Here is a 20,359-nt window from a genome sequence, read left to right as displayed (position 1 = left end):
AGCTAAGCTGAGAGCGCGGTTCATTCCTGCCAGCTCCTTCGGTTTCCTCTGTGATGTGAACTCCTTAGAGCTGCTCGCATTAGTGCTCATGAGCAGCGTTGAGCACCACTTATATCCCTTTGAGATCTAGTGAAGGAAGTTTGAAGTCGAACCTCATGAATATTCATAGCATGAAAGCGTCTGAGCGACTTGTGTGGCCGGCGTCCCCAAAAAAGGCTTGTTTGTCCTGCGCGCAAACTTGGCGTCGATGCGCATATTAAAGGAAGACATCGGCAATGATTCTGAACAAACCAGCCATTAAACGGCTACTGCTTTAAAAGCTGACACTGAGGCTGAACCCCAAATGCCAACTTCGACTAAGTTTTACTTTGGCTAGAATGCCTCTTAATTTGTTGAATACGCTATACAAAAGCTTGACAATGTTCGTCGCTTGTTTTGAGAACCACACTGTTGTTACAAGAGTTTAAAAAGCTCCAAAGCAGACGACGCGTGCACCCGGAGGCGTGTCGCGCAGTTCGGCAACTTACCGAACATGACATAGGTACGGGTCACCGAGCGCCTTTCTGGAGCCTGACATGCCTGACATATTGGGAATGAACGAATTACAGACGGCGAGGATTCAAAGGCTGGATACTAAAATGTGGCTTGGAATTCATACTGTGGGACTACGGTGAATTGTCTCACAAGTTTAGACGCCTGACGAATCGAAACAAAGCGGTCCCGTCTCGCACGCATTCGCTCGCATTGCCGTAAATTCTTGCTTTCAGCGTTTGAATCGTTCTCAGCGGACGCTCGTATAGAGCCTGTCCGCTCGCTATGGTTTCTACGGGAAGAAGAGAGCCCCCGAAACGCTATACAGCTACGGGGCCGAGTGACTCCGAGTGTAAAATGAAAATGAAAATTGCTTTTTTGGGGAAAAGAAATGGCACTGTATTTGCCTCACATATCGGCGGACACCTGAACTGCGCAGTAATGGAAGGGATAAAGGAGGGACTAAGAGAAGAAAGGAAGAAAGAGATGATGTAGTGGACGGCTCCGGAATAATTTCGACCACCTGGGGATCTTTAACGTGCACTGACGTCGCACAGCACACGGGCGCCTTAGCGTTTTGCCTCCATAAAAACGCAGCCGCCGCGGTCGCGTTCGAACCCGGGTACTTCGGATCAGTAGGCGAGGGCCCTAACCATTGAACCACCGCAACGGGTCTCCAAGTGTAGTCTGTTTTACAATTCCGCCTCTTGGTAAAGGCCACCTTTTTTCGAGTTTCGGTTTGAAAACGACAATTGTTGCGCCCTATTCCTGACGCACATACTTCTATTGCGAGTGCGATCTTTTGTTTTTAGTGAGCTTTCCGGACGTATAGTAGCAAACGATTTTTTACCGGGTTAAAAGTTTCGTTACTGTTGGCCTTTAAACTAAAATTTTAAGCTAACGGTAATAATCAGCACTAAGCTGAAACTACAGCTAACAAAATCCGGTTCGCTACCAAACAATATCTTTACTTAACAGATCTTGCCTTTGCTACACGATTTATGTAATGATAATGATAATAATGGTTACTTCACTACCATGTCGTACATAATGAAAAGAATAGTAAAAGCTGTTTTCTAACTTTCTGTCTCCTTGGCAACGCCACGGACACCTGGCCTCAACGTATGGCGCCAACGTATAGTTGCTTGTAAGTTGTAACATGTAATTCAGAATTGCCGAATATATATGCGACGGGCACAATTATACAGTTATACTGCGCAATTGTGCAATGACAGACATAAATAATACAAATGGCAAGCAGAATGATTAGAGATTGTTACAAAGTTCTAAACATAGAAAAAAGGACCGAAAGTTCAATTAAGAGAAAGAAGATCCTCCTTTATTACATGAGATGGAGTCAAGACAATATGATTTCCATGCAGATTACCAAGCAAAAGTTTTGTTTTATTTCTTGGTGTTTCATAACCATAATTAGGTCTTTACGCTTCATTCTCCTACTGGTCAGTATATCTTGCGTTGTACACCTGCTTGTGTTTATTTATATCAGGCAGCTCCTGCTCCTTCTCTTTATCAAGAGGTCTATGCTTATGCATAGCATCGGTCTTTTTCACAACGTTCTTACACAATTTGCTGTTTGCAGTATTGCACAATAAAGCTGCGCATTACAGGAGATATTTATCTACCCTTTACTGCTCAGATCAAGCTTGGTCCACTATGAAGAAAGACGTTTTTTTTAACCGCTCCTACAATTGAACATCTTAATAAATTCATTACTAGACGTTGGTTTTTTTTTTGGGAATACGACAATTTTATATCTTGCATTCTTGTCCTGTCTTTTTTATGCTTGAGCCCGAGCGGTCCTTTTCTTGAGCTAACGTATGCCTTTTCGGCTTTCCTTTAAATAGGTGCCTATTTTGACGTAGTTTGGTTTATGGTTTATGGTTGTTTAACGTCCCAAAGCGACTCATGCTATGAGGGGCGCCGTAGTGAAGGGCTCCGGAAAATTAGACCACCTGGGGTTCTTTAACGTGCACTGACATCGCACAGTACACAGGCCTCTGTAATTTTGCGTCCATCGAAATTTGACCGCCGCTGCTGGGATCGAACATGCGTCTTTCGGGTCAGCAGCCGAGCACGATAACCACTTAACCACCGCGGGGGCTTATTTTGACATAGATGTTTAGCAGCTCGTTTACATAATCATAGTTTGTTTAAGACTATACTGGTTTCGGCTAGCTTGAATTTGTGGTCTCTTCTTTTGTGGTAGTCAGGGATTCGCTACATCCCCCGAAGCGGTCAAAAAAAAAAAACAGCTCTAAAGAATTCCTTTCAGTCGATCGCGAACAGTTCGCTGCTAACACTTATGCTTCAGACACAAAGATTCATCCTGCCTCATATGGTGACAGACTCCAAAGATTGCTCGCACACTTTTACCCAAATGTTACGTTTCTGGCGAAATGAAATTGAAAATGTCGGCGAGGGTCCCACTACGCAAGCCGACAAGGTACCGGCTGGTGAAAACTCAAGGTGAACCTACTACATGTCTCGGACAAGGAGCATTTATTTCCTTGTTTCATAAGTAACTCCAGCCTTCCTTTCTGGAAACCACGTTTAAAGTCCCCGTGCGCTGGTCAAAAAGTTACCTCGCCATCACATGTCGACATGCAGCGTAAGTTTCCATTGTGCAGCCCTGCTTTCATTCAAAAGAGGCTGAATGTTAAATTCTCATGAAAGAGAAAGATGACGCTTGTATGTTGTTTCTATAATTTCGTTAATTTAGCAATACTGTCAAACCTCTTTTTAGAGTCCTGACAGCGAGAATAATAAATAAAGAGATCAAAGATAACAGAACAATGTTTACAAACACATAATACATCAACATAAAGTGGAGCCCTCGAATGCACATACATCACTCTTCTTCAACGTACATTCGCAATGTATTCCATATTTCAATCGCGTCTGGAAAAAAATATATCGCGAAATATCACTGCGAGTATTGCAAGGGTGGAAACATGATAACGATTTGTTCTAGAGTTTCATTTTTCGAGTGTCGAGAAATATTTCTTTTCTTATATTGATTTATTCTTGCAATATTTGGGAGAGCTGCTTTAGTCGATTTTTTTTTTTGTGTACACGTTTCTTGCATACCGGTTCGGATTTAAAGAACAGAGCGCTTTAGTCGCTAAAACTGCCCTTCGATACTGGGAACAGGTAAAGCATGTCGCGTGTCTTTGAAATTTTTCTACTTGTTTACTTAAATAATTCTTGAATAATAATAATAATAAATAATAAACACTGCATACTACTGACTCATATTAAACCCTTTGAATTCCAAATAATTTCTTGAAAAATCAGGCTCATTGCAAGCTTTCAGCGCTGCAGCAATCTTCTATAAAGGCATAAGGAATTCCTGAAGACATCTGTTTTTCTGGTAGAGTACGTTGCTTGGTTACGTGTTGTTCGCACGTGTTGTTTTTTTTCTCACTTTTTAACATATGATACTTATTGTTGCACTGAGCATATATGTTGTATATTTTCAGGAATTCCATTTCATTTTTCAGGCTTCTCACACAACGTGCGAAGTTTCATACCAGAAAGGATTGCGAATCAAGAGATATTTCCAGCTTATTCTGATTTCCCATTATATATTACCGCGGAGAAAGCGCGAGATGAAATACGTCTGCGACGTACCGCGGTCCTTCGCGTGCTCAGCTACGTGACAGGACAGGGTTAACAGCCTCTCTTTTACAGCTTTCTTTATTACAACGGGTGTAGCTTAGACTTGTTTTTGTCTGAAATCAACAGCCTTTTCTCTTTCAAACTTGTTAGTCCTTTTTTGCCGATTTTTGCGTAAATTACGATTTCAACTTTGTACCGTTGGCGCTTGAAACGTCCGCATTTAGTTCTTCAAGAGCCGATTCCTATCCGTCTCCAGCAGATGATCTCCCTCAGAGTTACACATGGGCCACTTTTAAACCATCTCAAGCTAATGCAGCTATTTCTGGCTCGAAAGATAATGTGGTAACATAGCAAACGAAAAGTAACGTTTCCAAAGTTTATTGCTGACGCTACAGCGAAGTTCCTTTGAGCAGAAAAGGGTAAATGAACATGGGCATATTAGGATACGCGTACGAAAGAAGGCAATACTGATTTATGGTTTATGGGGGTTTAACGTCCCAGGGCGATTCAGGCTATGCGGGACGCCGTGGTGAAGGGCTCCGGATAATTTCGACCACCCGGGGTTCTTTAACGTGTACTGGCATCGCACAGTACATGGGCCTCTAGCATTTTGCCTTCTTCAAGATGCGACCGCCGCCGCCAGAATCGAACCCGCGTCTTTCGAGTGAGCAGCCGAGCACCACAACCACCGAGCCACCATAGCGGCTACGAAAGAAGTCAAGGGTCACTCTAGAGAGAGAGAGAGAGAGAGAGATGACAGAAGGAAAGGCGGAGAGGTTAAACAGAGGACTCGGTTTGGCATCTTGCAGTGGAGAAATGGATGGGGGATAGAAAGGGAAAAGAGAAAGTAGAGCTATGGTTTAAGCGCAATTAGGACTGAGCAGTAACTAAGAGCAAGGAAAATATAAGAGCGTACTATTTTTCCGCCGCACACAACTGTCACACTATTAGTGTACCGCTGTAATAAACACCATAAAAGTGTATTGCTCCCCTACGGTTTTCTCGATGTCAGGGGAATGTTGGCTTTTCTGTTTTCTTTTTGAACACGTATGAAAAGTCCCTGCACAGGACAGGCAGAGTGCGGACGACGTTGCGGACTGCAGTCACGTGACATCCAACGCGGCAGCTGACGTGCTCAGAGTATAGCGGTTTACAGTTACCTCCGAGAGGCACACACTACTGAGCTGTACGAAAAGCGTAGCATGCCTCGTTATTGATTCTCAACATGTCTCTTCTTTACGACATTGCATGACGCGCCTGCTGTTCTTAGTCAACCACTCTGTCACGCATGTGTCGCTGCGGGGGGGCACGTATAGCATCATCTGTTGTGGTTTGCCAGCGTCACGAGTCGACATCGCAATTAGTTTGGCAGAATGCCACGCGCCTGAAAGCGGTCGCTGTGGAATTCATAAATAAGAACGCAAGTCGGATGTTCGGCTATTTACGCCGAACATATCGAGGTCACCGTTCGTCTTAAAAACTAACATAAAATCGATTGCTCGCTTTAAACACGAACATATAAACGCGATGGAGGATCCTAGCCAAGAATGTTTTATTAACTGAATTCAGTCTTATTCCCAGTGAGTGTTTTACTTCATTTAAGTATTCTCGTTACTCTAGCGCTGTTTTTATGGAACTTAACTTACTAATTCCTAGTCTTTCTTCTGGCATGAAAAAAAAAACACCTCTTCATTTGCCACAAAATTTCTCTCCTAAAATTGCCTACCGCGCCCTCTAGTGTCATCTAGCATCGATCATCTTTATAAAGTAGTTTATTTTGGAACAGTGCTAAGCTGTTCTTCGATTTTGTAATTCGGAAGGCTAGGACTTAAAGAAACAACGGCCAGGCATCATCACTATCATCATGGAAATTGCTGCCTGAAAAACCGCTGAGTGTTTTTGTGCCTGATAAGTGCTTGTATTAACTTTGGCGTTTTCCCTCAAACCACTAACTTCTTTACTCCACCACTACCTAGATAGCAGCGTATTTGGGTAAGCAGGGTATAGGAATAAATAAACAAGTCTCACTTATGTGCGATTGTGCCATTAGAACACTAGTATACGTTGAGACTTTGTAGTACTGCCACTGGTAACGCAATGAGTAAATTTTCCGCGAAGCTAGTGGATCGAATGACCGTCAAAGATTATTGATAGGCGAAAGGCCAAGCGCTTTCCTACTATTTTACGTGACCGCTAGAACTTGATATTTTTCTGCTAGATATGTCCTTCGGGAGACACCAAGGATCCTTCAAGAAAAGAAACGTGATGCAAGAAGCTACAAAATGTTCGATTTACGTTTTCATTGAGTAAGAGAAATCTAAAAAAAAATATAAACTGCATCATTTTATTTCCCATTTCTCGGGTGCGCGTGGAACTATGCTTTCCTTAGTGTTCCGCTGATACCGAGAGAACTATCAGAAATATTTCTTAATCAAAGCGCACTTTCTTGGCTTGTTGGAGTGCCCCAACTCATGCAACATCATGCGGCAAGTATGGAGCGCGTGAGTAGTGTTCGCTTCACAAATCCTTTTCCTACATAAAATGGCTGAATGTATAGAAAAATACTTTCTGTATGTGAATGTATAGAAAGAGTTCAACTATGTAATACATTGCAGCGACGGACGAAATCCACATCTGAAAAGGACCGGCTTCAAAGCATACCGCAGGTCCCACCACACTTCCCGGCTCGTCAACCGAATGTGAGTTCCGCCGGTAAAGACTTTTGCAGCTCACGAAGCCCAAGTGTCAGAAGAACTCGCCTTTGCGCTTCCATGCTATATACGTCGCAAGAATCTCGCTACAAATAGCGCGCCGCCAGTCCTCAAATATAGCTTTTTCTGACAATCGTTGAGGACAGGCTTTTGACCGAAAGGGGCTTCGGTGGTATTGAAAAGCACCTCCTCTCTTTTCAGAGTGCGTGGCACGTTTCTTTGTACTTTTGCTTTCACTTTCTGAATCCAATAAAGGTGCAGGCGGTGCATCATTGTTTGAGAGGAATTTCTGGCCGTGTCCGGAATGTTGAGCGAGAAAAAAAAAGATTGAGCCCATGCGTTGCATATAGATGTAGGTGCTATATTATTTTCCAGTTCTAGTTTCTTCCCTAGCTTTCCAAAAGATGTTAGCCTAGTCCGAAATGTCGTTTGTACTTGAAGCACAGAGGATGAAAGTAGGCACTTCGTATAAACAGAACGCTGGCCCACACGTTGGCTCTCAGGATGGCTTTTACAAGGCGCTGAATCCAGATGCTATACAGGGTGTTTCACCTAAGACTTTCTGCAATTTTTAAAAATAAGCTTTTTGAGTTAGAAGAACGCTTTTTCCGGCAATGCATTTTCAGCGGTGTAGTACATAAGAATACAGATAAGACGTGCTAACTAGCAGGTTGATTAACTAATATTGAGTAGTACATTTTAACTATAACTGTCAAGCTCTTTATATATTGAAAGCCGCGTAGATATGCGTAAGTAATATTCTTCGCAGTTTTTAGAGTTTTGTAAATGCGCTTACCCTCAGCGCTGTGGCACAACAAATTGTGGCTATTTCGACGAGTTACGTGCACTGGAGAGATTGCTTTGCCGGCAAGCTTCTCGAAAGCGCATGTATTTTGGCGCGGTGTAGGAAGAATTTGTTGTGTCATAGTTCTGAGGGTAATCGCGTTTAATGATATTTTAAAAACTGACATGGATATTACTTATGGTGGGCTACATGCGTCTCAATAATTAAGGAGCCCAATAGTGGTAGTTAAACGTTAACTATTTAATATTAGTGAACCATCCAGATAGCATGTCTTAGCTGTGTTCTGATGTACTACACCGCTGACAATTCTATGCCCAAAAAGTGCTCTTCTAATTCAGAAAGCCTATATTTAAAAACTAAAAAGTCGTAGGTAAAGCGAGAAAAAAATAAACAAAATAGTCTCGTTGTTATGCCGTGGTTAATACATCTGAACTAGTTGCAACCAAATAATAAAGAATGATCAGCAGTTGGCCCGCTAGACTTTGCTTATGGATACGTGCTTTGCCAATGATCCGCCAAATATATTTTCGAGCGAAGGTACAGAATGGCAGGATTTACTACATGGCTCCATAAATTCATCACTGGTGCACGTTTGTCGCGTTTGGAGTCGCACATATATTCGGGAATGTTGCTGTTGGCTTTTCACGCATGCGGCATGTTCAGTATCGATGCTGGCGTCTTACAAGACCTCTGCGCAGCTAAGACATGCACTACGCTCCTTCTTTGAGGCTAGTGATCACCGCCGCAGGGCCGAGAAGAGCTGGGAATTAGATGCAAATACTGCGGTGAAAGTATTTGGTCGATTCTGAAAACAGAACTTCTCCACGCCTTTTGAAGCCAAAGCTTTACTCGCTACGTAAAGCCGATTTCACCGTGCATTGCCGGTTGACCTTCAAGTGAGCCAGAGGTCAAGTGTGGCTATAGGCCTTACCATATGTGGTCCACCATGGTGTCTCACTACTTGACCTTTGACCTTTCGATTCGCCGGTGTAGGGTGGTAGAATAGTCACGTGACCATCACGTGATGTCGCGCGATGGAAACTGTCGTTGTGATGTCAGTATGAGGGGAATACATAGGCCGCAGCACTGTTTGGGTGACCAGCCCTCTCGCGATCAACCATTAATTTAACTGCCACCTGCCAGGGTGGCAGGGTGGCCGCGCTGCCTATCCAGTGTGCGGAACGCACTTAACGTTACAGAAACGTTACAGTAACTTTACCGTTACTTGCCAGATACACCGCAGCTTTCGCTCTATAACCAGCTTGAGGAGTATTTAAACCGCAGCAATTTTTTCGCAATTTATATTAAGTTCTTGCAGCGTCTGTTTTGAAAGAATACTGGAAAGTTTCTCGATGGTTATCTGTAACATAATCGTTTCAGTATGTCATTTGTTATCATTTTGGCCCGTTTCGATGTCCCTGAATAGAAGGGCACATAATTGAACATACGTAATTCTGCCTTTTGAATTGACCCACAGTTGTCGAACATTATTTATTGTTGGTGATTGTTGCAGGCGCGTGGTAATTTCTGACATGCTGTCGAGAATACACATCCGGTTGCAGAGTGAAGGTGAATATACTCTGTGAACCCTCTTCGTCCAGATGCCAATTTCAGTGAATGCCGTTGAACATACCTTTGGCACCGCTACCGCACGGTCCTTTGAACGATTGTCATTCGTTGGACATAACGTGCATGGTGGCACTACAGCGCCACGTTAATTGCTTCTCTCTAAACATTCGAAAGCAGACTTTGTGGTTGGGACACACTCGAAATACGGTGCTTGGTTGATGAATCAATTCCAAACAATGAAGCTAATCTGCTCGAAGTCGGTGAGAGTTCACGCGCTTCTCGGCTTTCCTTCGCCTTCTGTAGCGCTTTTTTTTGCCTTTAGGCAACGTTTTCTCAATGCCAGTAATCCAGAGAGGAAAGAGGGAGGTCTCGGTTCGCAAACATTCTAAACTTTTGAATAGCGTATGGAAAATCCTTCAATTCGATTCGCTGAAAGAATCAGATAGCACTTCAGTAAAACACTCTCCGGGGCATGTTGGTTCATAGCTAACAAGAATAAAAGCGCAATAACACGACACAAAGAAGGAGGAAACCGACAGGACAGGCGCTAACTTGCAACACTTTACTGTCTTCATAAACCACCGCGTATATATCAACCACAGGGGGGGGGGGGGGGGTAAAGACAGATAGGGGGGATCACAGTTGAAAGCACGTGCGTAGAAAACTCGAATGGCACAACAAGAACAGGAGATTCCGCAGATACTATGCCATATCTAAAAACTGACATTCTTTTTTATACATCACGATCGACGGGGTGCTAACACATGCACTCCCACTCTTACATATTCTGTGCGCTTCTATCAATTCGCGTGCGATCGTGTCTTTACTTTTGCAGATTACACTTGTTTCCAGAAGTTTTGCCCCACATGCCTTCTTTCTTCCTTCTTCTTCTTTCCAGCAATCCTTACAGTGAATCGGTAGAATGGGACCGGGTCAAATCTACCGATTCACTGTAAGGATTGCTGGAAAGAAGAAGAAGGAAGAAAGAAGGCATGTGGGGCAAAACTTCTGGAAACAAGTGTAATCTGCAAAAGTAAAGACACGATCGCACGCGAATTGATAGAAGCGCACAGAATATGTAAGAGTGGGAGTGCATGTGTTAGCACCCCGTCGATCGTGATGTATAAAAAAGAATGTCAGTTTTTAGATATGGCATAGTATCTGCGGAATCTCCTGTTCTTGTTGTGCCATTCGAGTTTTCTACGCACGTGCTTTCAACTGTTATCCCCCCTATCTGTCTTTACCCCCCCCCCCCCCCCCCCCTGTGGTTGATATATACGCGGTGGTTTATGAAGACAGTAAAGTGTTGCAAGTTAGCGCCTGTCCTGTCGGTTTCCTCCTTCTTTGTGTCGTGTTATTGCGCTTTTATTCTTGTCAGATAGCACTTTTTTTTCCAAATTATGCAAAACGAATTGATTATGTTCTAAAGTTTTTGAATGGTTATGAAATAAATGACAGGAAATTCGAACAAAGAACGACGCAGTTTCCTTCTACGACTGTTTTGAAAACAAGGCCCACTCCGATGTCTCGTAACATGCTGCCGCGAATAGTTTGCGCGGTCCATTCCTGTGGCGGCGTTCGTAATGATCATGCATAGCCTCCAGCATTGCGCGATGTGGCAGCGCTCAGGCAGGTTTCCGAAATCCTGTTTTGACGCCCGATCTCGGCATCCATGACTCAGAAGGTGATTTATCATACGTATGACATGACGGTCATAGAGTTAACATACTGACTTCCTGCTTCGTACCCCGTAGTGGAGATCAGTGTTGCGTAATTTGACAGCTTTGGTTGTAACTGCACAATTTACAGCGGAGCCATTTACAGCTAGCACTTAGCAGTATCGAACGATTATTCGTTTTGTACGAATTTTCGTAAAAATATTCGATTGTGTTTTTAGCTTCGCTATTCGTATTCGATCAGGTTCTGAAGAAGTACAACTTGCCCAGCACCACTAGAGGGAGGCGAAGCAGCTGCCGCGTTGGTGGTCCAACTATAGTGGGCGTTACTGTTGACGAGTTGGTACAAGGCGCCATTCTGGAGTCACGGTTTAGCAGGACCATCTCCGGGCCCTGCGCTATTAAAACATGGTTTCGCGGCATAGGCTGTGGTAGCAAAGGAAAGATCGTTCCGTAGCCACACTTCTCTCATGCGTGAACATTCAACAAGTACTTAGAAAGCGTGCTGAGAGGATAACGCGAAGCATTTCCTCCTTGTAACTTTTGTAACTTTGCAACTTTTGCCTACTTCTGGACACACCTGGTGTTAAACCGCTAGCAGGAGTTGAGAATGACGGCGATACTCTCTAGTAACAGGATATTATCCGTGTGCTGTTGTTGAAAGCACTGCAAACTTCATTTATGCCTTTGTACTGATTGAACATTCAACAAGTACTTAGAAAGCGCGCTGAGAGGCTAACGCGAAGCACTTCCTCCTTGCAACTTTTGTAACTTTGCAACATTTGCCTACTTCTGGACACACCTGGTGTTAAAGCGCTAGCAGGAGTTGAGAATGACGGCGATACTCTCTAGTAACAGGATATTATCCGTGTGCTGTTGTTGAAAGCACTGCAAACTTCATTTATGCCTTTGTACTGATTGAACATTCAACAAGTACTTAGAAAGCGCGATGAGAGGCTAACGCGAAGCACTTCCTCCTTGCAACTTTTGTAACTTTGCAACTTTTGCCTACTTCTGGACACACCTGGTGTTAAAGCGCTAGAAGGAGTTGAGAATGACGGCGAAACTCTCTAGTAACAGGATATTATCCGTGTGCTGTTGTTGAAAGCACTGCAAACTTCATTTATGCCTTTGTACTGATTGAACATTCAACAAGTACTTAGAAAGCGCGCTGAGAGGCTAACGCGAAGCATTTCCTCCTTGCAACTTTTGCAACTTTACAACTTTTGCCTACTTCTGGACACACCTGGTGTTAAAGCGCTAGCAGGAGTTAAGAATGACGGCGATACTCTCTAGTAACAGGATATTATCCGTGTGCTGTTGTTGAAAGCACTGCAAACTTCATTTATGCCTTTGTACTGATTGAACATTCAACAAGTACTTAGAAAGCGCGCTGAGAGGCTAACGCGAAGCATTTCCTCCTTGCAACTTTTGTAACTTTGCAACTTTTGCCTACTTCTGGACACACCTGGTGTTAAAGCGCTAGCAGGAGTTGAGAATGACGGCGATACTCTCTAGTAACAGGATATTATCCGTGTGCTGTTGTTGAAAGCACTGCAAACTTCATTTATGCCTTTGTACTGATTGAACATTCAACAAGTACTTAGAAAGCGCGATGAGAGGCTAACGCGAAGCATTTCCTCCTTGCAACTTTTGTAACTTTGCAACTTTTGCCTACTTCTGGACACACCTGGTGTTAAAGCGCTAGCAGGAGTTGAGAATGACGGCGAAACTCTCTAGTAACAGGATATTATCCGTGTGCTGTTGTTGAAAGCACTGCAAACTTCATTTATGCCTTTGTACTGATTGAACATTCAACAAGTACTTAGAAAGCGCGCTGAGAGGCTAACGCGAAGCATTTCCTCCTTGCAACTTTTGTAACTTTGTAACTTTTGCCTACTTCTGGACACACCTGGTGTTAAAGCGCTAGCAGGAGTTGAGAATGACGGCGATACTCTCTAGTAACAGGATATTATCCGTGTGCTGTTGTTGAAAGCACTGCAAATTTCATTTATGCCTTTGTACTGATTGAACATTCAACAAGTACTTAGAAAGCACGCTGAGAGGCTAACGCGAAGCATTTCCTCCTTGCAACTTTTGTAACTTTGCAACTTTTGCCTACTTCTGGACACACCTGGTGTTAAAGCGCTAGCAGGAGTTGAGAATGACGGCGATACTCTCTAGTAACAGGATATTATCCGTGTGCTGTTGTTGAAAGCACTGCAAACTTCATTTATGCCTTTGTACTGATTGAACATTCAACAAGTACTTAGAAAGCGCGCTGAGAGGCTAACGCGAAGCACTTCCTCCTTGCAACTTTTGTAACTTTGCAACATTTGCCTACTTCTGGACACACCTGGTGTTAAAGCGCTAGCAGGAGTTGAGAATGACGGCGATACTCTCTAGTAACAGGATATTATCCGTGTGCTGTTGTTGAAAGCACTGCAAACTTCATTTATGCCTTTGTACTGATTGAACATTCAACAAGTACATAGAAAGCGCGCTGAGAGGCTAACGCGAAGCATTTCCTCCTTGCAACTTTTGTAACTTTGCAACTTTTGCCTACTTCTGGACACACCTGGTGTTAAAGCGCTAGCAGGAGTTGAGAATGACGGCGAAACTCTCTAGTAACAGGATATTATCCGTGTGCTGTTGTTGAAAGCACTGCAAACTTCATTTATGCCTTTGTACTGATTGAACATTCAACAAGTACTTAGAAAGCGCGCTGAGAGGCTAACGCGAAGCACTTCCTCCTTGCAACTTTTGTAACTTTGCAACATTTGCCTACTTCTGGACACACCTGGTGTTAAAGCGCTAGCAGGAGTTGAGAATGACGGCGATACTCTCTAGTAACAGGATATTATCCGTGTGCTGTTGTTGAAAGCACTGCAAACTTCATTTATGCCTTTGTACTGATTGAACATTCAACAAGTACTTAGAAAGCGCGATGAGAGGCTAACGCGAAGCACTTCCTCCTTGCAACTTTTGTAACTTTGCAACTTTTGCCTACTTCTGGACACACCTGGTGTTAAAGCGCTAGAAGGAGTTGAGAATGACGGCGAAACTCTCTAGTAACAGGATATTATCCGTGTGCTGTTGTTGAAAGCACTGCAAACTTCATTTATGCCTTTGTACTGATTGAACATTCAACAAGTACTTAGAAAGCGCGCTGAGAGGCTAACGCGAAGCATTTCCTCCTTGCAACTTTTGCAACTTTACAACTTTTGCCTACTTCTGGACACACCTGGTGTTAAAGCGCTAGCAGGAGTTAAGAATGACGGCGATACCCTCTAGTAACAGGATATTATCCGTGTGCTGTTGTTGAAAGCACTGCAAACTTCATTTATGCCTTTGTACTGATTGAACATTCAACAAGTACTTAGAAAGCGCGCTGAGAGGCTAACGCGAAGCATTTCCTCCTTGCAACTTTTGTAACTTTGCAACTTTTGCCTACTTCTGGACACACCTGGTGTTAAAGCGCTAGCAGGAGTTGAGAATGACGGCGATACTCTCTAGTAACAGGATATTATCCGTGTGCTGTTGTTGAAAGCACTGCAAACTTCATTTATGCCTTTGTACTGATTGAACATTCAACAAGTACTTAGAAAGCGCGATGAGAGGCTAACGCGAAGCATTTCCTCCTTGCAACTTTTGTAACTTTGCAACTTTTGCCTACTTCTGGACACACCTGGTGTTAAAGCGCTAGCAGGAGTTGAGAATGACGGCGAAACTCTCTAGTAACAGGATATTATCCGTGTGCTGTTGTTGAAAGCACTGCAAACTTCATTTATGCCTTTGTACTGATTGAACATTCAACAAGTACTTAGAAAGCGCGCTGAGAGGCTAACGCGAAGCATTTCCTCCTTGCAACTTTTGTAACTTTGTAACTTTTGCCTACTTCTGGACACACCTGGTGTTAAAGCGCTAGCAGGAGTTGAGAATGACGGCGATACTCTCTAGTAACAGGATATTATCCGTGTGCTGTTGTTGAAAGCACTGCAAATTTCATTTATGCCTTTGTACTGATTGAACATTCAACAAGTACTTAGAAAGCACGCTGAGAGGCTAACGCGAAGCATTTCCTCCTTGCAACTTTTGTAACTTTGCAACTTTTGCCTACTTCTGGACACACCTGGTGTTAAAGCGCTAGCAGGAGTTGAGAATGACGGCGATACTCTCTAGTAACAGGATATTATCCGTGTGCTGTTGTTGAAAGCACTGCAAACTTCATTTATGCCTTTGTACTGATTGAACATTCAACAAGTACTTAGAAAGCGCGCTGAGAGGCTAACGCGAAGCACTTCCTCCTTGCAACTTTTGTGACTTTGCAACATTTGCCTACTTCTGGACACACCTGGTGTTAAAGCGCTAGCAGGAGTTGAGAATGACGGCGATACTCTCTAGTAACAGGATATTATCCGTGTGCTGTTGTTGAAAGCACTGCAAACTTCATTTATGCCTTTGTACTGATTGAACATTCAACAAGTACATAGAAAGCGCGCTGAGAGGCTAACGCGAAGCATTTCCTCCTTGCAACTTTTGTAACTTTGCAACTTTTGCCTACTTCTGGACACACCTGGTGTTAAAGCGCTAGCAGGAGTTGAGAATGACGGCGAAACTCTCTAGTAACAGGATATTATCCGTGTGCTGTTGTTGAAAGCACTGCAAACTTCATTTATGCCTTTGTACTGATTGAACATTCAACAAGTACTTAGAAAGCGCGCAGAGAGGCTAACGCGAAGCACTTCCTCCTTGCAACTTTTGTAACTTTGCAACTTTTGCCTACTTCTGGACACACCTGGTGTTAAAGCGCTAGCAGGAGTTGAGAATGACGGCGATACTCTCTAGTAACAGGATATTATCCGTGTGCTGTTGTTGAAAGCACTGCAAACTTCATTTATGCCTTTGTACTGATTGAACATTCAACAAGTACTTAGAAAGCGCGCTGAGAGGCTAACGCGAAGCACTTCCTCCTTGCAACTTTTGTAACTTTGCATCTTTTGCCTACATCTGGACACACCTGGTGTTAAAGCGCTAGCAGAAGTTGAGAATGACGACGAAACTCTCTAGTAACAGGATATTATCCGTGTGCTGTTGTTGAAAGCACTGCAAACTTCATTTATGCCTTTGTACTGATTGAACATTCAACAAGTACTTAGAAAGCGCGCTGAGAGGCTAACGCGAAGCACTTCCTCCTTGCAACTTTTGTAACTTTGCAACTTTTGCCTACTTCTGGACACACCTGGTGTTAAAGCGCTAGCAGGAGTTGAGAATGACGGCGATACTCTCTAGTAACAGGATATTATCCGTGTGCTGTTGTTGAAAGCACTGCAAACTTCATTTATGCCTTTGTACTGATTGAACATTCAACAAGTACATAGAAAGCGCGCTGAGAGGCTAACGCGAAGCATTTCCTCCTTGCAACTTTTGTAACTTTGCAACTTTTGCCTACTTCTGGACACACCTGGTGTTAAAGCGCTAGCAGGAGTTGAGAATGACGGCGAAACTCTAGTAACAGGATGTTATCTGTGTGCTGTTGTTGAGAGCACTGAAAACTTGTTTTATGCCTTTGTACTGATCGAAATCAATATACCGTAGGAGATGACTTCTATGTTCACGTTACGCCATTATAACTGCTACCCGTTTGCGCGTCATTCTGGCAGAGGTGGGGGGTATTTTTTTTTTTTTGCATTTCTTCGGACGACTTTGGTTGTTTCCTCATCACACATTTAATTTTCTGCAGCTGAGAGTTTTATTCTTCAGAGTGTCTTAGAAGACACGGATTTAACTTGGATTGTAATTTATAGGCCTGCCTCTAAAAATGCAAACGTATTTGTAACTTAAAAAGAACCTTACCCTTCTTGCCACCCGCTGCCGCTATCTGTCATGGAAGATTGTAACGTTGACATCAGATCCACATCCCGCCCTGTAGTATGTACCTAATTACCTTAACATGCTAGCGAAATGAGCGATTGAGCCCACCATAACGTTATTAACAGGGGAACAATATATTGGCGACAAATTTGTATCGTCTTCTACAGACCATATAAATATAAGAATTCTAAACGCTCGCATTACTTCGTCTGCTATCAAACAGAAGTTATCAGATTACTGTTTTACTGGCTGTCATATTCATTTCCCAGACGCTTGCGTCTCACCCTGGATTCGTCAATACACTGTCATTTTAGACATTGTCAAGCTCGATAACCTCATCCGTAGGTTTGGTTTGGAGGATTTCCTCCGTAAGGTCTATTATCTACCTATACAATATATACAACTTTTTGAAGCCATAAATACACTAAAAACTGCCGCTCAGAATTGAATACGAGTTAAAAAGCGCATTAATGAACTTCTTGACTTGCACATGACATCCTCAAATGTATAAAATATAGAAATGCGCTTTGGTCACTCTGTAGGCAGTGCCCTTATAACAGCTGTATAAAATCTACATACAAAGCATTACGGAATAAAGTTACAGCGTTGATGCGCACAGCAAAGCGTTCTTATTTCAATAAACATTTCTCCGATAATAAGCGCAGCACAAAAGAAACATATTCTGCCATTAATGATATCTTTGGCCGCAATCCTAAGTGATCCTCATTTGAAATTGGGGCGAGAAATTGTGTGGAGATTTATACTGCCGTTAAAAACGTCAACACACGTTTTCACAAGTATCTAACGTCGGTACCGTGGATTGTTCTCAAAGTCTCAAAATTATTCCTAGCAATGCTTCATCCGCATTGCTCCCTCATATAACTAGTTCTGACTTGCATTGCATTTTGTTCAGTTTCAGCTTCAAAAAATCTACAAGTGCTGACAACATTTCTCTACACGAGCTACAAACAGAACTACACAAAATGTAACCAGTACCGCTGCAGATGATAAGTAGGTTTATTGATCACTCGTTCATGCCTACTGAGCTAAATTTACTATGATCTGACCATTGCATAAACGACGTTTGCAGCGCAATATTGAGAACTACAGGCTTATATATATTTATCCAATTTTAATTCAAATCCTAGAAAAACACCTACTCCTTACCACGGCGAGTTTTCTTGAAAAGCAGAATTGTTTCCGATACTCAATACGACTTCACTGCCGAAAAAAACACTGTCACAGTTTTGGAAGAATTTTCATATTTATTATTGACGTCTTTTGCAAACAATGAGGTTGCATATGCCCTTTTTCTTGATGCGAGCAAAGCTTTCAATACAGTACATCACGAGACACTCTTGAAGAAGCTAGATGCTATGAGATTTCGAGGACATTTCAAGCAACTCTTAAAAATTTTCTTGATCACGGGTCGCAGATTGTTCAAAATGGTAATTATTCTAAGTCAGGTGTTCCTCAGGGTTCCGTTCCATCCCCTCTGCTTTCTAACCTCTATACCAGCGACTTACCTGCAGTAGTGTCATGGTGCTTCATATTTTAGTATAGTGACGACACTGTGCTTCTCTATCTTAATCCTCGTAATGCGAAAGCAACTGAAGACCTTCAATATGATACCGTTTCAATAGGTGATTGGTTTACACTTAACTCAATTTTTGTTAATACAACAAAACAAAGTTAGCTTGCATTCATAACAAAAACAGACAACTTACTCTTTATTATCCGCTTTTTTCTTCGTACGTCCTGTGGTGCTATCTGCAACTGTGCACCGGTTCCGTATTCGAAAACGGTAAAATGTTTAGGCAGTGATATGACTTGGAATACTCATGTTTCTGACGTTTGTAACAAACTTCGCTTGATTTCTTGCGTGCTATATAAATCTTCTTTTTTGATTCCATTGAAACTAGAAAAATTGTACCGCACGCTCTTGTTTATAATGAACTTATTTATTGTTTACTACAACTGCCCATGTTCATGGCGGTAAAGTTAGCAGCATTTTAACGCACATTCTACGCCACATCGTCTGCAATATGCCTCTGCCGCCAAGAAAATATTTTCTCCGCTCCGAAATTACCATCTTTTGATATACTTTTCAGCAATACTTTAATAACCGGAATTTTTCGTCAAGTAATTTTCTGATTTATCATATGCCTTCTCGTTCGCTAAGGCTACATCCACGATTTTTGGTTCCGAGGTGTTTTTGCCCATTTTGGTCGTTTCGTAAGAAATTATGTTCCCTGCGCATTCAACGCCTTTCCTAAAAATATAACTCTGTCGCATTCAAAAACTGTGCTGAAGTCATACTTTCGTGAGATCCTCAGGTGACATGTTTTGGTGTTTATTACATTTGCTGTTTGTTCCGCCTGCTGAAGTGGCTGTCGGGTGCGGCCCGACAAGCCCTTGGGGCTTGGGCTGACCCGACGATTCTACGGAGAAAATTGATGTGCAACAATAAAAGCTTATTATTATTATCGCGTAAACTCTCCGCCATTATGATCCGCGTGCTTCAATAACAGTACTAGCATACTTTAGTTCAACACAACTTCACAAACGGCCACGGTTAAACACTACTGCTCCTGGCTATGTCTCAGAGCGTGACGCGGTACGCACATAAAATACCGTTATTACGTAAATACGTCATGATAACTCTCCCTAACACGTCGACACGTGCCTATGGCCCTTCGCGACTTGACGCGTATTAGCGTTGCATAAGATCACGCTTGCCGAGCTGACCTGGCTGGCCAAGAAGGGCGACGCAAACAAGTGAGCAAAAATGAAAATGCGCATAATTTTCACCACGCCTCGCAGGCAGTTTTCTTTTCAGTGTTTTGACAGCTGTTACGAAACGGCTTGTGCTGTTGGTCGCATAGCGCAGAGCTAGCACGTTTACGCTTGGCCATAAACGCGACCAGAAGCCCGAGAGTTGCCTGCTGCATCATATATTACAGCTGGGATGAAGAGGATTTCTGCAGCCTGTTCGGCTTGAGAGATATCGTTTGTTGCACGCTACTGGCAGGATTAGCCTTGCACAACACTGCCGGCAAGTTATCCATCGTAGCAGCGCTTAAATAGTGAGGTCAGGTCGAAGCATTTGTGGCATTGTCTGTAACTTTATAGCAATCCTCTATTATCATATATGTAAAGACTGAGAAAGGTCTCGAGCTGCCGCAGTGTAGTTCAATATCATGAATGGTTGTATTTTAAGGAGACACGCTCCAGAAGAAATATGTTTATTAATATCTAAGCCAGTAGCTAAAAAGCTCACAGTGGAGAGTTTTTCGCCAGTTCTTTCTAAATCATTCGTCAGTTCTCGCCTATCTTGATTGGTGTAATTTTTGCAAGTCATACATTTCAAATATAGGGATGGTTTTTTTCATTTATTTGTTTTCAGTGGACATACACGACCACACAGAAGACAAATCCATTTTTAATCACTGTGATTTCTTTCATGCAGTGAGGAAAAAATGTGCCATGTATTAAATTCTTGAATTTCATAAAATTAACCCTATTTAGAATGTCTCTTTTTAATGGAACTACAA

This window comes from Amblyomma americanum, chromosome 2 (assembly GCF_052857255.1).
Source record: "Amblyomma americanum isolate KBUSLIRL-KWMA chromosome 2, ASM5285725v1, whole genome shotgun sequence".
Taxonomy (NCBI): domain Eukaryota; kingdom Metazoa; phylum Arthropoda; class Arachnida; order Ixodida; family Ixodidae; genus Amblyomma; species Amblyomma americanum.
This window is presented reverse-complemented; position numbering follows the sequence as displayed.